At 31.2% G+C, this 22,178-nt stretch overlaps 1 protein-coding gene across 1 annotated transcript in view; it reads left to right on the forward strand.

The window, feature by feature from the left end:
• The first annotated feature begins 536 nt into the window (after positions 1-536).
• The window catches only part of LOC145246900 (D(2)-like dopamine receptor), a 157,025-nt gene continuing 135,383 nt past the window's right edge, over positions 537-22,178 (forward strand). Inside the window, exon 1 of the mRNA XM_080108771.1 lies at positions 537-862. The gene's annotated coding sequence lies outside the window, so the exon portion shown is untranslated. The remainder of the gene's footprint in view (positions 863-22,178) is intronic.

Consider the following 22,178-nt stretch of genomic DNA (forward strand, 5'->3'; position numbering starts at 1 on the left):
GTCGTTTGGGTTTTCAGGTGCGTAAAATGGAATGTGCGCTGTGTACACACGAGGAGGCTGGGCTAGGCAGCAGACACACAGACACACCGTCGAAGAAATGCCATCATCATCTTTTGCAGTCTCCGCTGCATTGTTTTTCGTCTTTCCCGCTCCCGTCTTCGTGCGTGTGTGTCTCGCTAGCATCCCCATACGTTCGCTCTCACGTGATGCGGCTCACGTGCAAACTCCACTTTGCCAGTTTGAAAGCGAAACGCACACCGACTACACCGAAGCGCGTAACAAGGGACGAATTGCAGTTTGTAAAAAATAACGCCTAATCATAAAAATATACAAGAAATATATACAAAAAAAAAAAACATATAGAAATGAAACAAACCTGCCAATTTATAAAAGACAAAAGAAATATATCACCTTGACATTAGTATATATATATATATATATATATATATATATATATATATATATATATATATATATATATATATATATATGTACAAGGGATACAAAAACAAGGTTCTCTTTTAAAAAAAAACAGCGTTTTCGGGGGTGTCTATGGATTTATATTTTACGGAGCGGAGCAGTGGTTGTCGTTTAGTCCGTTGCTATTAAAAGTATAAAAAACACAACAAAGCACAAGCACCATATACAATCAAATATTTTTTTATCCGTCTTTTTTTCTTTTTTTTTCTTTTTTTTTTTGAGAAATTCAAGAATTTAATAACAACAGGTCAATGCAGGTGTGGATTGCTTTAAATCAATTGTCGCCAAACGAAGAACCACACGAACGATGCTTAATGTCGATCAGAAAGAATACGCTTGCGAAAAAAGGGGCTTGCTACCAGCAACATTTATCATTAATCAGGTAAGTGTATAATGCGCACCCATATATGGACATTCATCTTAACGCACACACACTCACATACACGCACATACATGCGTATATAGATATACATATGTATATAGGTTGCGTGTGCATTTACCTTAACCATAACACAAATACACATACATAAATGCATGCAAATAAATAAATACATATACGTATATATGTGTGCGGCTATATTATATATATACATATATCGTGTATGCATTAACCCTAACCCTAACACAAACACACATATACACACATACATACACGCATGCGAATATGCATATATATATATATATATATATATATATATATATATATATACATATATATATATATATATATATATATATGTATGTATGTATGTATCGTCGGACTCGATGTATAAGGTTCTGAAAAATATCTCTGTTAGTTATATGTATAGTGTTGTCATTTGTATGTACCAATAAATTACCAACTGGGAAAACAAAATATTTAAAATTAGAGAACTATTATATATATATATATATATATATATATATATATATATATATATATATATATATATATGTATACATATATATACATATATATATGTATATATATATATAAATATATATATATATATACGGTTCCAGCTTGACGATTCACTATAGGAATGAAATGATTCGGTTTAGCTTAATAGGCATATATTTTCAGAACTTACGACCAAGCTCTACTCAGGAATTGAGCACTCTCGAACTATATTCTGAAAATTGATGCATAAAACAGCATATATTTCTATATACACTCTCATGCACAAACATACAGATAGATAGATAGATAGATAGATAGATAGATAGATAGAAATTGCGTATGAATTTAGGCAGCAAATTTTCTAATTAGATATAGAGTATTAACACGGAGGGCTTCTGCTTTAAACACATTCGTATTTCAATTTTTCTAAATAGTCTATCTAGAGATGTTGGAAAGTTAGGCACAAGGTCAGGTAATGTTTTTAGATGCAAGCGACCTAATGTAAGCGCTTACGAAAATCTTTAGTACCCCTGTCTGCATTCCGCGATAGTTAATTTAGAATAAACTAACTCCTAAGTAATACTGCGACCAGACAATAATATAGTCACTGCCGGACTGATACTACATACGTATATATATATATATATATATATATATATATATATATATATATATATATAGAGAGAGAGAGAGAGAGAGAGAGAGAGAGAGAGAGAGACGAAGGAATTCCAAAAGTAATGCATCCCATTTTTATTCCGCTCGAATGGATCAGAGTGGATTGCAAATTGCATTGTTATGATAACTGAACATGCATTCATGAACTGAAAGTTTCATCTTTCTCTTACACATATTGACGATGTGACACTCAAATAAATCAACCCCGGTTACGGACGTGTGTCAGAAGCAGATATGTATTATTAAATTTCTGCATGGATAAAATGTAAAAGCTATCAAAATTCATCTGCGCTTGTTTAATGTTTGCAAAGCCGATAAAGTTGATGTCAGCACAGTTAGATACGTTCGTGTATTTCAGAGACGTGGGTGATTAACTGCGCTCCGTATGCCAACAAACAGCCACCACCTCACCGCTGGCAAAAGTGCACTGAAAATTGTGGTGAATATGTAAAAAAAAAAAAAAAAAAAAATTCTAGTGCACAAACATTCGCTTATTTTAATAGTATGCCTTTCAGTTTGAAACTTTATTAGTTAAACAAATAGATGCATTACTTTTAGAACAACACGTGTATGTATATATATATATATATATATATATATATATATATATATATATATATATATATATATATATATATATATATATGGCGTAAGATCTTTACTCCAAATTTGAAGATGTTCTCTATTTTACCGTATATTTCTTTAAGAATGTTAAAATATCCAACGCCTGTTTCGCTGTGCAAAATCATTTCTGTACTAACCATGAAAATTTTTTCAATGATTCCACCTAAACGCATAATAAGAAAAGGAACTGATCAATTTTACTAGAAAAAAAAAGGAATATGGTCATGATTACAAAATTCGGAAATCGGAAGAGAAATTGCAATAGTGTTTACTTTTAGTTACGCCACGTTTGAAGTAATTTAACCTCTCTCTCTCTCTCTCTCTATATATATATATATATATATATATATATATATATATATATAAAGAGAGAGAGAGAAAGTGAGGCAGACAGACAGATAGACAGTGTAGTTAAATAAACGGCACAACATCATACGCAAAGATGGTAGATTATAAATTTAACTTCGATTTCTACTTCGATGCAGTTGCATGGCATTATAAATCCTTATTACTTACCTGAGTGCTCTTTAGCATCTACCATTACGTTCAAGATCCATAGATTTATATATCATAGCACTGGCAATGTTCTGAAACTAAAGCACAGCTTTAAGCTAAATACCATAACATTCATTTAATATTTAGGCAATATAATAATATAAGCACACCAATCAGCGCTATTATCTCTAATAATAACAATATCTATTATGTATATACATATTATATATATATATGTATGTATATAGATAGATATATTTATGTATATATATATATATATATATATATACATATATATATTTATATACATGTTAATAGTTCATGCATCCACATAATGTGTTAAATGAGATATTATACTTTCGTATAATTTTTCAGTGTTTACTTCAAAAGTACTCAATATGTAAGTAGAGATAGGTATTAAGTCATGAAAATATATAACAAATTACATAGAATATTCCGCGTTTTATCTCTGTATGATTCCAGTCTAACGATATTCTATCGAGATCAAACGCAAAAGAGTATATGTAGCTTTATTGTACCAAACACACACACACACACATACACACACACAGATATATATATATACATATATATATATACATATATATATATATATATATATATACATATATATAAAGCAAGTTGAACAGAAGAAATAAAAAGAACTTAAAGTTGTTGGAATTAATTTAAGGTATTTACATCTGTCTTGATAATGTATGTATATATATGCATATGGATTATTTATACATATATATATACACACACACGCACACACACACATACACACACACACCCACATATATATATATATATATATATATATATATATATATATATATATATATATATATATAAGAATTTACAAAAATATATACATATCAGTCGACTGGAAGAGTTTAAGAAAAGTGATTTGAACAATGCGATATAATAATGACTTCGTTAATGCGGTGACTGCTTCCCCTATGCCTAATCTCTTGCCTTGGAGATGAATAAAAACAAAAACAAATGAATTACACAACATTGCGACTGACTATTTTTTATTTTTTTTTTTTACTTTATGATAATTCGCGCCACGTTTAAATGCTTTGTATTTTTTCTTTTGAGCAGTGAGAGATGATATTCAAAGACCGTCGTTCTTCTTCGATCAATATGAAAAATGAAATTCTTACATTAAAGAAGCTTATCTCCCCGCTTACAATTAATTGTAAATTCTAGCTCAGTTGACGAACATTTACAAAAACATAGCAACTCTCCTTGGATTTCAAACCAATCTTTTTAATGACATTACAATTATACATTCCAAAACCATTTTAAAAATCAATTATAAAAAGTTTAAATGTACTGGAAGCTATAAATATCAAAACTCAACAGCCTACAATTAATAATGCTGCTTATGAAACCAATTCTAATATTTGAAATGCTTTACGTTATGTAATGTTATACTATGAGGCTAATTCTGGTACACAGAATTTCTCTCCTGAACAGTCTGAAAACGTTCTCCTGGCAACATACTGTCTTTAAACGCCGGTTTCACACTTATCTTTTAATTTTTTTCACTAGCATTCCTGTTTATTTGTGTTTTTACTAAATAATGATTGGAAGAGGGGTCGAAAACGTTCGTGATACCTATGAAATTTGTATTATTATTTTATTATTTTAACGACTATAAGATTATATAAGAATAAAAAAAACGAACAAAAGAAAATGCATGACTATACAAAAGTTCTTTGTTTTTTCAAATGAAAAATCTTCTGCCTCAATACAGTAAATATATATATATATATATATATATATATATATATATATATATATATATATAGTCATCCACCTACAGTACAGATTCGTTGTCTCACAATTCATCAGTGCGGCTACACGTACACCTTTTCCCAGCCGTGGATCAAACCCACAATCATCGTGTTGACAGTCGGCAGTTCTAACCATCGGACCATTAATAAGCACCCGTGAATATTTTTCTTCAAATGCCTACTAAATTAGCATTTGCCAGTCGCACAGTGCTCAAACTGTCGGTTTGCTTACAAACAAACAGTGGACTTTGCAATATATATATATATATATATATATATATATATATATATATATATATATATAAATATATATATATAGTAAGTTATAAAATACATATGGCGATTAAGCTACACTGAATATTCCGCGTTTCATCCACTCTAGGACTCTTTAGGCTTATGCCCATAAGCCTGAAGAGTCCTAGAGTGGATGAAACGCTGAATATTCAGTAAATACTTAAAGTTTACACATAAATTTATACTTTCGTACATTAATTTTATGTGAATGAATAAAGTAGTTATATATATATATATATATATATATATATATATATATATATATATATACAGAATACTTCCAATGAAATTGGAACTGAGCCAAACCAAAGCAGTAAACATTGCACGTAGAACGAACGAAATATTCGATTCAATTGGAGCTTGATAAAAACAACAAGCAGTAAATGTAACTTAAATGTTTGCTGCAGCTGCATGGTATCTTCTATGTTTGGAAATATTTTGATAAATTCATGAAAAGTCTAAATACATTTGCATATAAATATATTTGCATATATATATATATATATATATATATATATATTTATATATATATATATATATATTTATATATATATATATACATATATATAATTTCATCTGCATGAACACATTTTTGGAATTTATTACAACACCTTTGAATACAAAAAACACATCGAAACCGCATTAAAATATAAAGATAGACCAGAGCGAACAGAGGAAGCAAAAAAACAGGGCGAGCAATAGAGATAGATTTTGGATATTTAATTATTTTCAATCATTGAATAATAATAATAATAATAATAATAATAATAATAATAATAATAATAATTTGGGTTAGTGTATGTGTATAGGGGGTGCGTATGCGGGTGTGTGTGTTTGTAGTACATAGGAATATACCTATAACAAGTAAGATAGAGAGAAATATTTGTTTTATACCACGAAAGAATTCTTTTTTCTAACGAATTCATTCGTGGAGTAACACGAAAAACCTTTAATACAGCTTGAGTGCTATAAGTATGCTATTCTACTATTGTCACCTAATGTATGTATAATGTGTATATATATATATATATATATATATATATATATATATATTACTTTATAAAAGGCATACGTATGTATATATATATATATATATATATATATGGTTGTACACACATACACACAATATATATATATATATATATATATATATATATATATATATTACCATTCACGTCTTTCATTTGCTTCAATAAAGTCAGATGTTGACTTTTGTATGTACGGTTTAACCACCCTACGCTATTTTCCTTATATATTTATTTGTTAAAAGCCAAATGCAAAATTCATACGATCATTGAATTTCCAATCAAAATTTACTTGGTTAAAGAATTTATCTCTATCCTCACCTAGGCTTTATTTTAAATTTACACCCGCCCACCAGAATTTTAAATAAGAATAAATAACTCAAGCTTACTGACCTCCAGATGAAAAAAAAAAACAGTGTCAAATGTGATTGATGATGTCATAAAATCCATTGAAATATTTAACCCGGATTGAAGATTGAAGTTAATTTAAATTTTAGTTCGTTTAACATAACGATTTAGATAACAAACCGATATAACATCGTACAGATAGATAGATAGATAGATAGATAGATAGATAGATAGATAGATAGATAGATATCAGCTAAAATTTCTCTGAGTTTTAGGATTTAGCTATTATTTAATGTTTAATTAACAGCAATTTACAATTAATTATGTAAGTTACGAATCACTTACAAAGGTTTATGTATAACTCTCGCCCTCTCTTAGTGTATTTTCTTTGTGTCCTCGGCCCTTATTTTGTATGGCATTTTCTCTTTCTCTAAGTGGTCAAACGTATATATATATATATATATATATATATATATATATATATATATATATATATGTGCGTGTGTGTTTGTGTGTGTATTTGCGTGTGTTTTTTAGTAACAGTCGAGATAAAAAAAAATTAGTGAAAAATATAATGATCGGGATAGTTTACTAAAAACAAATATAGAGTATCAGTGTGGTAGTCCTAGTATTCAAATGGTAGCTGGAATATGAAAAAGAGAAATGAAGACAGAGAGATAAATAGAAAGGGAATATAACGAAAAGACATGAATTATAATGTGTATTTTTCTTTTTACTTTTGCTATATTTAAATGTGTGGCTTTTTCCACTAAATTCAACCTGTGTTAAACACTCTCAACTCGAACTCAGTAGGAGACTAAACGTGTCACGTTTCATGATCAGAAAAATTCAAACAATATCATTTCTTTTTACTTGTCAAGATGGTGTTTTCCACGATCCGCAGTTATTGTCAATATCAAGATTTTAATGTCCAATTCAATGCGCTCGCTCAACAGCAAATGTCACACACACACACATATATATATATATATATATATATATATAATGCAATACGTCAGTCTTGACGCTGACTAGTTAGGGGCCTCAGCGCTTTATCCCTCAGTGTTAGCGTAGTCTCACTCCATCACCATAGGACTTCCCACCTTGACTCAAAACTTGCTTGCGCAGTTTAGGTGCAGTATCTGTTGCGCATCAGATAGGCACCCTCTGAACCTCCAATTCTCATGTCCAGTGAAGCGAACCCGCGACGACTGGCAACGGAGGCAGCAATTTCTGGCCGAAAGTAATTTCAGTGAGGTAAACAGTCGTCCTATCGTGTCCGCTACTACGCTTTTTCTTTCTGGATGAGGTTCCATAGCCTTTTAAGGAAAACTGCTAGGTAGCAGTAGGATTTGAAGTCAGAACTCCCATCTCTTTTGTTGTGGTGTTTTATTTTGGGGTTGGTTCTCATAATCTTCGCCCAACAAAGGGTACCCCCAAGACAGTGGGTTAGGGATTGGTAGTGTGCCAAGGCATGTCCACACATCGGTGGGTCATAACGCAATACCTTTTGGATCCCCTACTACTCTGAGATCTCCTACAAGTTTAGACTGGGACCGCAAGGCACCCAGTTACCGTGTGTGAACAATGTGGAGGCACTATAGGAGTCTTTATGGTGGAGAGGTTATGTACTGGCAGGGAATACTTATGCATAGCTGCTCCCTTTTCACTGTTAGCCAGTGGTGTTATATGGAAGCGAGAAGACATGCAAGCATGAACTTAACACTTAATTTAATCTAACACACTAAACGCATCACATCCCCCTGCCGAATTAAGAATGCAAACGCGCACACACACACACACACATATAAATATATATATATATATATATATATATATATATATATATATATATATATATATATATATATAAGAAACAATCAATACAGCAGAAAATAAATGTTTACTCATTATAACCAGGTGTAAATTTTCCACTTGCTTCATTAATATTTTTAACTGAGATTTTTTACAATTTATGACTAAATATCATAAATTGCTGTTTCATTTAATGCATCAAGCAGAAAATTCTAACTTTGCTACGATTATAATTTGCTAATTTCTTAATGCCTTCTGATAACAAGAATAACAATGGTTGTATTCTTTGAAACTCCGCGGAATAAGGAATTTGAAAATTATTTTTGGACTATTCTGTTTAATAATACGAGGGGCGTACAATAAGTAATGCCTCTGACCCACTTCTAGTTGTTTGATCCAGCTGAAATTTTGCATGTGCAATTATTTATATCTCTTCTGGTAATGTGGCAAATTACAGCTCTGAACTAGTTGTGTTTTCTGTTTTACAAGTGTTTGAACTGAGCCAGGTGTGAAATTGAGCCTGTTGAATGTTGAGCAGTGATCCGATTTTTGTATTTGAAAGGACGCACACCACAGGAGACTTTCGATGAAATGAAAGAAACTTATGGTGACAATGCCCCATCATATGACCTTGTAAAACGCTGGCATCGTGAATTCAAACGTGGCCGGAAGTCTGTGGAAACAGCTTCCAGACCTGGTCGCCCCCCTTCTGTCATTGATGAGGCATCTGTCCGTCAAGTTGAGGCTGCCATTTTGGAAGATCGGCGCATTACTATTCGCTAAATAGCCCAAGATGTCAAGATTAGTACAGGGTTCGTGAAAACTATCATTCATAACAATTTGCATATGCATAAGATGTCTACCAGATGGATTCCCAGGTTGCTCACACCATTCCAGAAGCGAGAAGGCGCCGAGTGCTCGAGGATGAATTTGGAGATGTGCCAAGAAGATGAGTCAAAGTTTTTCAAAAGACTGATTACACAGGATGAAACCTGAGTCCACCACTATGATCCAGAGACCAAAGCCCAGTCAATGCAGTGGAAGCTCTTGGACTCACGACCTCTAAAGAAGGCAAGGGTGCAGCCCTCCGCTGGCAAGGTCATGCTCACAGTCTTCTGGAACCAGGACGGAACAGTGATGACAGATTTCCTGGCAAAGGTACCACAATTACAGGAGCCTATTATGCTTCGCTTTTGAGGAAATTAAGGGAAGCTATCAAAATCAAGAGGCGAGGTAAGATCAGCTAACTTACCCTCCTGTAGGACAACGCTCCGGTCCACAACTCGCATGTCGCCAGATCAGAAGCACGGGCGTGTGGTTATTAAATCCTTCCCTATCCTCCCTACTCTCCTGACCTTGCACCCTCTGACTTTCACCTCTTCCTAGCCATGAAGTTGTTTTGTTTCCCAGATGATGCAGTCTTGATTTCTGAAGGTACGTCGTGGTAGGAGGACCAACCTGGGGTGTTCTACAAAAACGGTCTCCAGAACTGCATCAAACGATGGGAGAAATGCATAACTGGGTAGTTCCTATGTAGAGAAAGACTAATAACTGTGCCAAGTTTCGTTGCTCTACTACTATTGGAAGTGGGTCAGGGGCATTACTTATTTCATGCCCCTCGTAAATTTGATTATACATTTTAATTTACAGTTTTCAATTACTTTATTGACACGAAAGTTCTTGCGATTTAAAATTGTTCACACACGGTAAATTTTAAAACTTAGATAAACATATCACTACTGAAACAAAAATGTATTGATAGAAATAAGCACCGTCAGAATCAACACACTTTTGCAAACTTAAAACAAGTGTATTCATATCAGTAACGTAAAAATCTTGCGTTCTGGTGTCGATGAAGTCGCTGAAAGGGGGGTTTCATATCGCTTAAGTTTTTTAAGCATTTCTTACGAAGAAAGTTTTCGAGATGCATTGAAAAAGCAGTAGTCAGTAGGTACGAGGTCTGGAGAGTATGGCGGATGAGGCAGAGTTTAGTTGCCCAATTTGTTCAACTTCTGCAGGGTCAGTTTAGCAAGTGCGGTGGAGCATTGTCATGAGGAAAAATTGGGCCTTTTCTGTTGATTAATGTTGGGTGTTGTTATTAAAGTTTCTGAGGAATTTCATCTATTTGTTGACAGTATTTCCTGCTGTAATAATTTCACCTGCATTATAAAAGACAGACCACAAATCCTCAGCAACTCTAGCTTCAGGAAGTGTCGTAAAGCTTTGTCGACATCTAACCACTGAGCTGAGCGTCACTGGTTGTTGTAAAGAACCAACTTTTTATTACACGTCACAACCCAATCGAGAAACAGCTCGTTTTTGTTGTGTAACATTAGAGAAAATGACATAACGTTTTTTTGGTTGTCGTTCGATTTGTTAGGCACCTAGGTATCAAGTTTTGATTGTCTTTCCAATATCTCTCAAGTGGTTGGAAGTCGTCATATACGTTACAGCTAATTTAGCAGCAAGTTCTTGAACAGTTGTGCGTGGATTGACTTCGATTAAAGCTCTTAATTGATCGTGATCAAGATCCGATGGCCGACCACTCATCATCTTCAAGACTCATCGTCGCCACGAAATTTCTTTAACAACCATTGTGCCGTGCATTCAGTAGAGGTTACTTCGCCAAACGCTTGGTTGATATCGCTAGCTGTTTCCGCAGTTTTTCGGCCTAGCTTAAATTGAAATATGAAAATTGTACGAATTTGCTTTTTTTTTTCCATATTGAATTTAACCTTAAAAAGATGATATAATTGTTTTAATACGATCGTACTTTAAACGATTAGACAGAGCGAAAAGGCTATAAAATTATAGATATAGTAAATGTATCATAAGAGAAAATTTATTTGAAAACACGCCATTTAAAATCAAAATTTTAAATTCTGAAAGAACTATCTTCCCTATATATATATATATATATATATATATATATATATATATATATATATATATATATATATATTGAGTAGATAGTTCTTGCAGAATTTAAAATTAGAAAATACGCCATTTAAAATCAAAATTTTAAATTCTGCAAGACGTATTTTCAAATAAATTTTCTCTTATGATACCTTTACTATGTCTATAATTTTAAAGAGCGTTTTCGCTCTGTCTAATTGTTTAAAGTACTACCGTTTTAAAACAATTATGTAATCTTTTCTTCCAAAATTTTCATTAAGCAATAAATTGTAAATACTACTGATATATACTGATACTGATGATATATATATATATATGATTTTTATTTATTTATTTATAATTATTAAAACAGCAATCAACATATATTCATGTTTCGATGCCCTACCTCTCCTCAGCTTAGCTTGACTCTCTCTCTAGGAATCGAAAAAACATCCTCAAAGTAAAAACGCTACTTAACCGTATTATCGTTTAAAAAAGCTCAACGAAAAAAAATATATATATATGATCATACACATGAAAATAGTTTTATTTATACCAACATTATTTTCCTATATATTTCCATCAAAGTAATAAGGCTATGGCTAATTTTTAAAATAGGTTTTTAGATAAGGCTGGCAGATAAGTTCGAAACGATTTTTATTATCTTTCTCTAGAAACGTGTATATATATATATATATATATATATATATATATATATATATATATATATGTATATATAGACAGGCATTGTTGAACAGACCTGAGTGTTTCTGCTTAATCGTCTTTTTGCAATTTCTCCATTTTTCGTGTGGTCGTTCTAATATCCCGGTCGAATTTGTGTAAGAAAGCTCCATAGTTGTTTTTGTCTATTTGCTGTTTTTTTTTGCAAGTACTTTCAACTGATTTTCTTCAGTTGTCTTTAGACAGTTTTTGGTAAGAATCTGGATGATTTTATATGCTTCGGTTCAAATTCCACTTAAATTAGTTGAAATAGTGAAGTGTCTCGTGTGTAAAAAAATATATGTTTTAACGTATCAAGAATGTGGCTATAATACCAACACATTGTCCGGACGATTAACCCAATACCTTTATCGAGCTCGATTTGCCAACATCTAAAACAACATTGCTGCCCACATTCCTATTTAGAAAAATCTTAGTTGAAAACACGAAAATAATTCCCATGGATCCAAACGTGAAAATAATGGAAGCACTGTATATGAGAGCGAAACAGCCAAAAAAAAAAAAACAATGTAAATTTTGAAAACAGTAATAACATTTAAAATGCCTGGATACATAACTATCCAATATATATATATATATATATATATATATATATATATATATATATATATATATACATTTATTTTAGCCACGTGCTTAACACATGTAAACATATTTTTTACACACAAGATGCTTCACCATTAAAAGTAATTCAAATGTAATTTGAACTTAAGCATATAAAACATCCAGATTTTCAACGAAACAGTAATCAAAAACTGCATGAAGACGGCTGAAATAAATCAGTTGAAAGTACTTGCAAAGGACCAAAAATATATAGACGAAAACGACTATGGAACTTTTTTTACACAAATTCGACCAAGATATTAGAACGACCATTCGAAAAATGGAGAAATTAATATTAATTTATGCATTTTTTGTTTCATTTAACAGCAGGGATAATTCCTGTTGGTTACACTTGCGAGCCGTTGTTTCCATTTGCCGGGCCAAAGTTCGAATATTTTGTTCGAGGGTAAAACGAAAAATTTACATATATATCTATATATATATGAAAATGTAACTCTTGGTTCGTTCGTAATTTATAGTCTAAACAACTAAATAAATGATTGCTTCGACATTTTGGTATAATATGTTTACTGTACCCATGCGTGTTTTTATATATCTCTTTTTAATTATAGCATTATAGTTAATTTTTCTATAATAAATAGGTTTTTCTTTGTACCGATAGGCCAGTTATTTTTTATTTATGGACAATTATTTATCACCGCTTGCCGTCACGTGACCAGTGTTTTCAATTTAGCTGTTTTTCCGCTAGATCTGGAGATTTCGTTTGCAATCTAGCGGGAAATTCTAGAAAATCTGGAGATATTTCGTACTCACACACCCGCAATTTTAGATTAAAAAATAAAGAAAAGCGTTTGAAAATACTTTAAAACATAAAATAAACTCATTCATGTAAGTAAAAAAAGTAGAATTTATTGCCTTTGGTAACAATTATTTATTGATTATTTGTTTTGTTTTTCACCTTTTTTTTCGGCTAACCATTCTTAAATATCGCTATAAAATCGATTTTTCCGAGTACATTTTAGCGGGGGGCATTCCAACCTCCGTAGTTTTGTTTAAAATACGATCTAAGCAACTCCCCTAAGTCAAAAATTCTAAAAATCAAGAAACAACAGCAAAAATATTTATACCAAACACAGTAGAATTTAATTATCTACCAACCTAAATACTTTTAACATGCTAAAACAAACTTTTTTTGGTTTTTTTTATTTTTCTAATTTCCAAATATGTTGTTCAAAGTGGATTTTACACACTGAATAAAAAAATAATAAACAAATGTTCGCTTAACCCTTAAGGAGTAAGGAGGCTTAATTTCTCAACAGTTGTAAACAAATGACACGGTGTATCAGAATTTTTGTAGGAATTTTTGACACCCCTCACACGAAACTGCGAATAAAATATAAAAAACTCGTAATTTCTCTTTTAAAAGTGGGTTGTTTATTTTCTATATGGATTGCTCTTCAAAAATAAACTATTAAAGTTGTATAAAATGTAAAAGAAATATTATTTTTTATTTAAAAAAACAGTAATGAAATTAATTGAATTTTACGAGCTCAGTATTTTCAATTTTTAAAATTTAAAAATCTATCAAAATTTTTCTATTAATTCAATTTTTACGATATTTTCAGGGTCAATGTGAAATTTTATGCTCTTTCCAATAAATTGAATATAATATTTTAGACAAATGTTTTTTATTCAATCCCCCCTCTATTTTCAAATGTCTATTAAAAAGTAAATAATCAATTTACTCAGTTTTATATATCACAAATTGAAGATAAAAGATCAATAAATAATATATTCAAATGTAAAACAAAAAAGTAGTGTTTTTTTTAATTTACCTGTAAAGTCCGAAATTTAAAACCTTCTTTTTTTTAAACACGTTGTTTGTTTGGGTTTTTTTTGTTTTTTTTTTAATGAAACCTTGGTCCTTGCTTCTTTAATTGAAAAAAAATTAGGGTTTTAATTATATTTTTTGAGTAGTTATAAGCTTGGAAATACAGGGGGCCGAATTAATTCACGCCTTCCATTTTGAAATGTCTATTAAAAAGTAAATAATTAATTTACTCACTAAAGTGTTATATGTCATAAATTTAAGATAAAGGATCCATAAATAATATATTCAAATTTAAAATTTAAAAAATAGTGTTTTTTAGAAATTTACCTTTAAAGTCCGAAGTTTAAAACCCTTTTTTATAAAAAAAACACGTTGTTTGTTTTGTTTGTTTTTTTTTAAATGAAACCTTGGCCCTTGCTCCTTTAAGTGAAAAAATTAGGGTTTGAATTACATTTTTCGAGGAGTAATAAGCTTGGAAAACTGGGTGGAATTATTCAATATTTTTCACGAAATTTCTGACACACCTAACAAATTACTTATCTACCACTAACCCTAATTTCGAGTTGCACTCCCAAATTTAGAGTTAGTGATATTCATAGATTTTGTATACAATTTTCCAAGAGTGAAGTCCCTATTGTTAAATGACATGTAACCAGTGAATTGTTGGAAAAACAACTTTTAATAAAAGAAATGAAATAAAAATAACTTAAACAGTTTCAACACGGATAAAAGATACTTGAATTTTACTGCATTTGGTATCAGGTATTTTTATTATTGTTTACAATTTCTCGAATATTAATTATTTTACACAAATGATTGTGTTGTTCCTACTTACTTGCCTCCCCCCCAAGAGCCGTTATTCATGAGTTTACTCATTTCTACTAAATTTTAGACGTTTATTTTATTTATTTGTCAGCATGAACCAACTTTTTAAGATGCAGCATATGCTAAAACTTCAGCGAAGTTTACTGTGTTTATTTTTTAGCAAACATTAATAATAGAAAGTTTTCCACTTTATTTTCTTTTCATAATTAACGATGGAAGTATGTTTTCTGTTTTTCTTAACATCTGTTGAAAAAAAATAATTTGTACAGTCTCTTGAAAAAAAATCAAACTTTTCTCTACTTTCAACTAACTATTTACAATGTTCATATAAAGCATTCATCTGTTCTTTATATAATAAAAATTCCGTTTTCAAAAAGAAACGTTTACTGCCAAATTTCTTCTTTAAAAAAGTGCAAGTTTTCCTAAAAAAAAAAAAACAACTTTCACCTAACAATTTTTGGTAAAAAATTAATATTTTGGGGGAAAAAACAACTTTTATTGATAAAAAAAAAATTGCAAAACATAATAAAAAGTATATAAACGAACAAAATGCAATTTTTCTTGAGGAATGTGTTCCATTTTAACAAACTGAGCCACATCAACGCGTGGCCGGGTACAGTTAGTATATATATATATATATATATATATATATATATATATATATATATATATATATATATATATATATATAGTCATCTACATACAATACTGTTTCGCAGTATCATTGTTCATCTGACTAGCAATCATCTCAAGCCAGGTTTCAAACTCGACCGCCTGGGCGACAGTCTGTGCTCCCAACGGTTACGCTATTCGGCTGCTACTAAGGTCGGTATGCTAATTAACAATGTTCAAGCATTGTCAATATATATATATATATATATATATATATATATATATATATATATATATACTTGTGTGTGTGTATGTGTGTGTGACGTGATGATATAAAACTTATCATATGATAACAGCCATTCAATCTACGCATAAAGATGAAGAGAGAGATGGGGTATAGAGAAAGAGAATACAGAATAATTACGTAAATATACATAAAATACATGGGTAATTTATAAGCATGTATGTATGTATGTATGTATGTATGTGTGTGTAAATTATACTGAAATGATTACAGAACATGCATATAATTTCACAGGCAAATCTGATCAGATCACCAAATTGAATAATCGAATTGAAACTTGATTATACGTAGCACCTTTCATAGTTATCATATAATTTTAAATTTATTATTATTATTATTATTATTATTATTATTATTATTATTATTATTATTATTATTATTATTTAATCACTAGGGGTTTTCAAACAGTCAGTCATCCAACGATTCTTTTTGAAAAAACTTGTGGTATTCCATAAAGTCTGAATGACAACAAATCTCCCTATATTTCCATTACTCTGCATCTTTTTCAATACTATTTGCAAATTAATATGCGTTATCGCAACAACTGTTTACTATTGATTTCTCGTTGGTAGCGGCTATTTGTCTTTACTGGAATTTGAGTGTCAATAAGCCTCGCCAAGGTCCTAATCCTCTTCGCACTCATCAAGTGGAGGCCTGGTTATAGCTTTTTCTCCTCGGTATTATAATTCTTCTTGACCTTTCGACTATTTGGTGTGGGGTCAGTCGTGCTGACGCCAGTTTTTGGAGGGGGAGAGAAAAGGAAAAAGGAAATGGAGTGGAAAAGGGAGGGAGAGAGGGAAAGGGAGGAAAATAAGGTGGGATAGGCACTTTTCACTTTTGGGTTACCAGTTCTTTTGGTTGCGCCTTTTATTGCAGTTTATATATACCCGGTTAGAATTTGTAACACATGTTGACAAGTTTCTGCACTCAAGGATTTTCGTCATAAATTTAGCTGTTTTAAGCATTAGCCTTCGTTGTATAATCTCAGTCTTCTCGTCGATTCCGATTTCTCTTAGTCGTTTTCCAAGTTTGTGGAGGACTGTTTTTAGTGCTCCTACAATTATTGATATTATAGTGATTTTCTTCAGGGTCAGTATTCTTTTAAGTTGTCTGACAAGTTCCACATATTTGTTTCGTTTTCCTGTCTTTTTGATCTCCACCCTGTGGTGTGCTGAGACGGAAAGATCTACAATTTGACAGTTTCTTTCCTTCTTGTAATTTATTATGACATCTGTTCTTTTTGCTTGGGTGGGTTTTTCTGTTTGTATCTCTGCATTCCAAAGTATGTTGTTGTTTCAGTTTTCCTATACTGCCTCTGGTTTGTGTTTGAACAATTTATCTGCAAGTTCGAATCTGTAAAATTACTAGTGCACTACTTTTCCCATGTAGTCGTACCTACTCTTATGATTCTTTTGGGCTAGTTTGCTGTCTTCACATTATGTGATTTACTGTTTCCTCTCTCTGCCCACAGAGCATACATTTACTGTTTTCTTGTGTTTTAACTATTTTAGCTTTAATTTGGTCCTAATTGCGTTGTTCTGTGTATCTGTCAGTATGGAGTCTATTTTTCTGTTCATGTACTCTTTTCTTAGCCAAACCCATGTGCTTTCATTGTTCTTTTCTTTATTATTCTGATAAATTGTCTCTATAGTTATTTTCCTTCCCACTTTTATTTTCTTGTCTTTTTGTTTTTGGTATCATCCTTTCCTGTATTGCTGTTCCTGATGGTGTCACTCGTTGCGATATTCAAATGCTTCTGTTTTCTGAATTATGTACTTTTCCAAGTCTATTTTATGTCTTCTACACGCTTATAAGTCCTTTTACTCCTAGACCCCTTTCACGTCGGTCAGCATCCTCTTTTGGGTGTAATGAGTTGTGCATTGTTATTAATTTCCTCTGATCAAGGTTTAATTTCTTCCTTAATCCACCATATCAACGGTTCAGAGTAATTATTAGCGATATTGCCAAGTGTTTATTTCTTTAATTACATTTCTACTGCATAGCTTTGTTTCTAACAGTTTGCTCGTTCTTCTCAAGACCCTTTATTATTTTTTTAAAAAATTATTATTATTATTATTATTATTATTATTATTATTATTATTATTATTATTACTACTACAATTATTTCTATTATTATCATTATTATTACTATTATTATACAACTGATATTCACCTTCTGAAGAAGTACTAAAATAAATTGCATAAATGAAGTGTATAAAACCTTGAAACACATACTGAAACGTAGGTATCTTCAATGTACGCCTAATTCAAATTTCATGACGCATATATATATGTGTGTGTTTGTGTGTATGCACATATATATATATATATATATATATTACGCAGGCACCACCACATTATCAAGGCCAAGAGGCCACTCAAGGATAAGGGTTAAAGAGTGTACAGTAGAAATTGGAAAATATAGTAATCATTAGTAATGAAAATTCGGTAAATTTGTTAACTTATATGGAACAGTTCATCAAGAAATTATTTACGTTAGATTTGAACACAACCATATTGTACTCAGCCGGAAAGCAGGAAAACGGAAGACAATTCCACAGGCGTGCAGTTCTAATAAAAAAGCTTTGTTCATGGAATCTACGTTTAGGTTTAGGCACAGATAAAGAGTGGGGAAATTATTGATAGTGTTTTCATCTAGACGAGTGTTTCTTGCAAAAGTTTGGCGAGGGGGGACCATAGACTGAAGCTCACTCGAACACTTTCCATGAAAATAACGATACATCAGAGAGAAGTTCGCAGCATCTCTTCTGTGAGATATAGGTTGCAGGGAAGAGAAAAAGATATCTCCTACGAGGCTACGAAGTCTATTTTGAACTCTATCAAGGAAGGACAAGTTCTTTCTAGCAGCTCCTGCCCAGATGTGGCAACAGTATTCCATCCTTGGACTTACCTGGCTCTTATATAGATAGAGAATTGCATCAGCTGTGAGATATCTACTGGATCGATAGAAAGATCCCGCCATTTTCCAGCGGCCCTGCCAACAGATTTGATGTACGTGTTCCATTTAAGATCAGGAGTACTTGTCAAGCCCCGAAGCTTGTCAAAACTTGAGACCTCCTGAAGGCGAGAGCGATTCATTTCAATTGATGCCAGATGTGGATCAGAATGTTGATGATGTAAAGAGAGAAGCTTGGTTTTAGATGCATTAAAGGTAACCAGCCACTCCTTTCCCCATTGTACCACATGCTCAAGATCAGAGGAGAGAGAATCAGAGAGAACTTGGTCGTTTACTGTCTTAGATGTGCTACCATAAATAGTAGTGTCATCAGCATAAATGTCCACAAATGATGTAAGGATGTGATTTGGAAGATCATTAATGTAGATCAGGAAAATAGTTATATATATATATATATATATATATATATATATATATATATATATATATATATATATATATATATATTAGGGTATTGATTTTAGACAGTTTTTAGGCTGGTGACTACCCTCTTATTTAAATATACATCTTTCTTTCGTTGGAAATTCTTAACCCATTTTATATATATATATATATATATATATATATATATATATATATATATATGAAATGATAATTACATGGCTATAAACCATCTATAATATCAGCTCTTATCAGGTCAATAACATTATATATAATATTTTCATTAATATAAACAAATATTACATTGTCGCTACACTGAGCATTCTAATGTTTCGGACAAATTGGTTTGCAAGAAAACAAAACTAATTAGTCAGGCGACGTAAATGTTTATTTCAATGGATTTTTTACGTTGCCTGACGAGTGACTTTTGGTTTCTTGCAAACCAATTTGTCCGAAACATTAGCATGTTCACTGTAGCGACAATGTAATATTTGTTTATATTAATAAAAATATTATATATATATATATATATATATATATATTAAAAATTGTGGTTAGCCCTAACTCGAAAAGTTATGTTTTATTTTTGTAGATTCCCAATTTTTTTTTATTTTATGGCATATTTTTTTTATTTTCGAATATGAGCAACGATAAATAAATGTTAACCATGATTTTTATACCCACTGGCACTAGTATTTAATGCCCACACAATTATCAGTGGCGTAAGGTATAATTACTGTTTTTTGGGGGAGATTGGAGTTTAGTCACAAATTACTTGGACTTCGTAAGCTAGCATCTTACCTTAAGATCACTGTCAATTAAAAAAAGAAATTAAGAACATGAAGTACGTAAAAATGCTTAATCTAGGAGCACCTAGTAGTCAATTAGAGAATATCCAACGACAGGAAGTCGAAATGTGGTAGAGCTGACAGCTTTTGCTAACTCACAGAACAGGGTTACACTTAAATGTCATGAAGGGGTTTAGAACTATACAACTTTATATATATATATATATATATATATATATATATATATATAGAGAGAGAGAGAGAGAGAGAGAGAGAGAGAGAAAGAGAGAGAGAGAGAAAGAGAAAGAGAGAGAGAAACATTGTTTCCGTGTGTGCAGAACGATCTTTACTAGTCTATCAATTTTGTATATACAGACTTGAAACTTGATATATAGGAGATTCAGATCCACTGAACAACTTCGACTATGGTTTTAGCCGGAAAAATAACTATTAAGTTTTTAGCCGACAAAATAGCTATTAAGCGGCAAAATTGAAAAATTGGAACTGGACAAGCGTAAGTCTACTACACTTGTAACGTTTACGCATGCACAAATATAGATGTAAACATTTAATTATGTTAATTTTTAAAGTTTTGACATACATGTGGATTTATGAATAATCCTGGGGAGCTTTCTCACTCAGAAAACACTATTTTAAGTCACTTCTATATATTGGTACAATATATTAATCGAGAAAAACATTAGCTATATAACAATAAATAGGAAATCTGCCTGACTTTAAATGTCATGTACAAGCATAGTTTATGACAAGGCGGTCCAATATATATATATATATATATATATATATATATATATATATATATATATAATCAGAAATAATTCCGAAATGTTTTGTTTTTTGGTTTTTTGGTTTTTGTTTTTTACTGTAAAAGAATGGCTCAAACCGACATCAATACATACAAGTAATGTTTTTTTTAAAATTATTTTGTCATCTAATTCTAACCAAATTTGTTACAAATACGAGCAGAAATAAACCGTGTTATCTGGAATTAAATGAAAAAAAAACTGTCTCTATATTGAAAGCCGATGATACTTTTATTTTTTATTCGTAATATAAAAATTATGTTATTGGTTTTTACAATGTACTCACCATTTTCTTCATTGTGATATTTTTTAAACGGCATTTATTAAAATGAGATTAATCCTATTTCATATTTTTATAAATAGCTACACCCACCGAGTCATAATTGTACACCAAGTATATATATATATATATTATTTCTCATAGTTTAGCTCTCTGTCCGTTCCAGGTTTTTTTCGGAAAATACTTACTTATTTGACTGAAATTTAGTATGGACCTTTTCTATTATATCGTGGAGGGAATTACATATTATGGTATCCATTCTATACACAGGTATTGATATGGATTAATATTTAATGCTAAAATGACCAGTTTAGAATAAAGTACTCATTGTAAGTCACGGGCTTACAAAAAAAGACGGGCAATAAGTCTAGTATATATATATATATATATATATATATATATATATATATATATATATATATATATATATATATATATATGTGTGTGTGTGTGTGTGTGTGTGTGTGTGTGTGTGTGTGTGTGTGGAGGATATCATATAAGCCGACTTTCTAGTCGTCTATGTTCTCGTCTTAAATGTATGTCGCCATTTCTTTATTATGGAATTATATGAACGATATCTTACTGATATTTTCCACCGCATCTGTTTTAATGGCTGACGTCATACGACATCAGTTCTGAACGTCATATCTTCTTCCGCTGTTTTACTGGACTTCATCAGACTGACGTCACACATGGGGTCTTACTATCGTATATA

The sequence above is a fragment of the Euprymna scolopes genome, chromosome 24, assembly GCF_053919585.1.
Source record: "Euprymna scolopes isolate OS-2025 chromosome 24, ASM5391958v1, whole genome shotgun sequence".
Lineage (NCBI taxonomy): Eukaryota > Metazoa > Mollusca > Cephalopoda > Sepiida > Sepiolidae > Euprymna > Euprymna scolopes.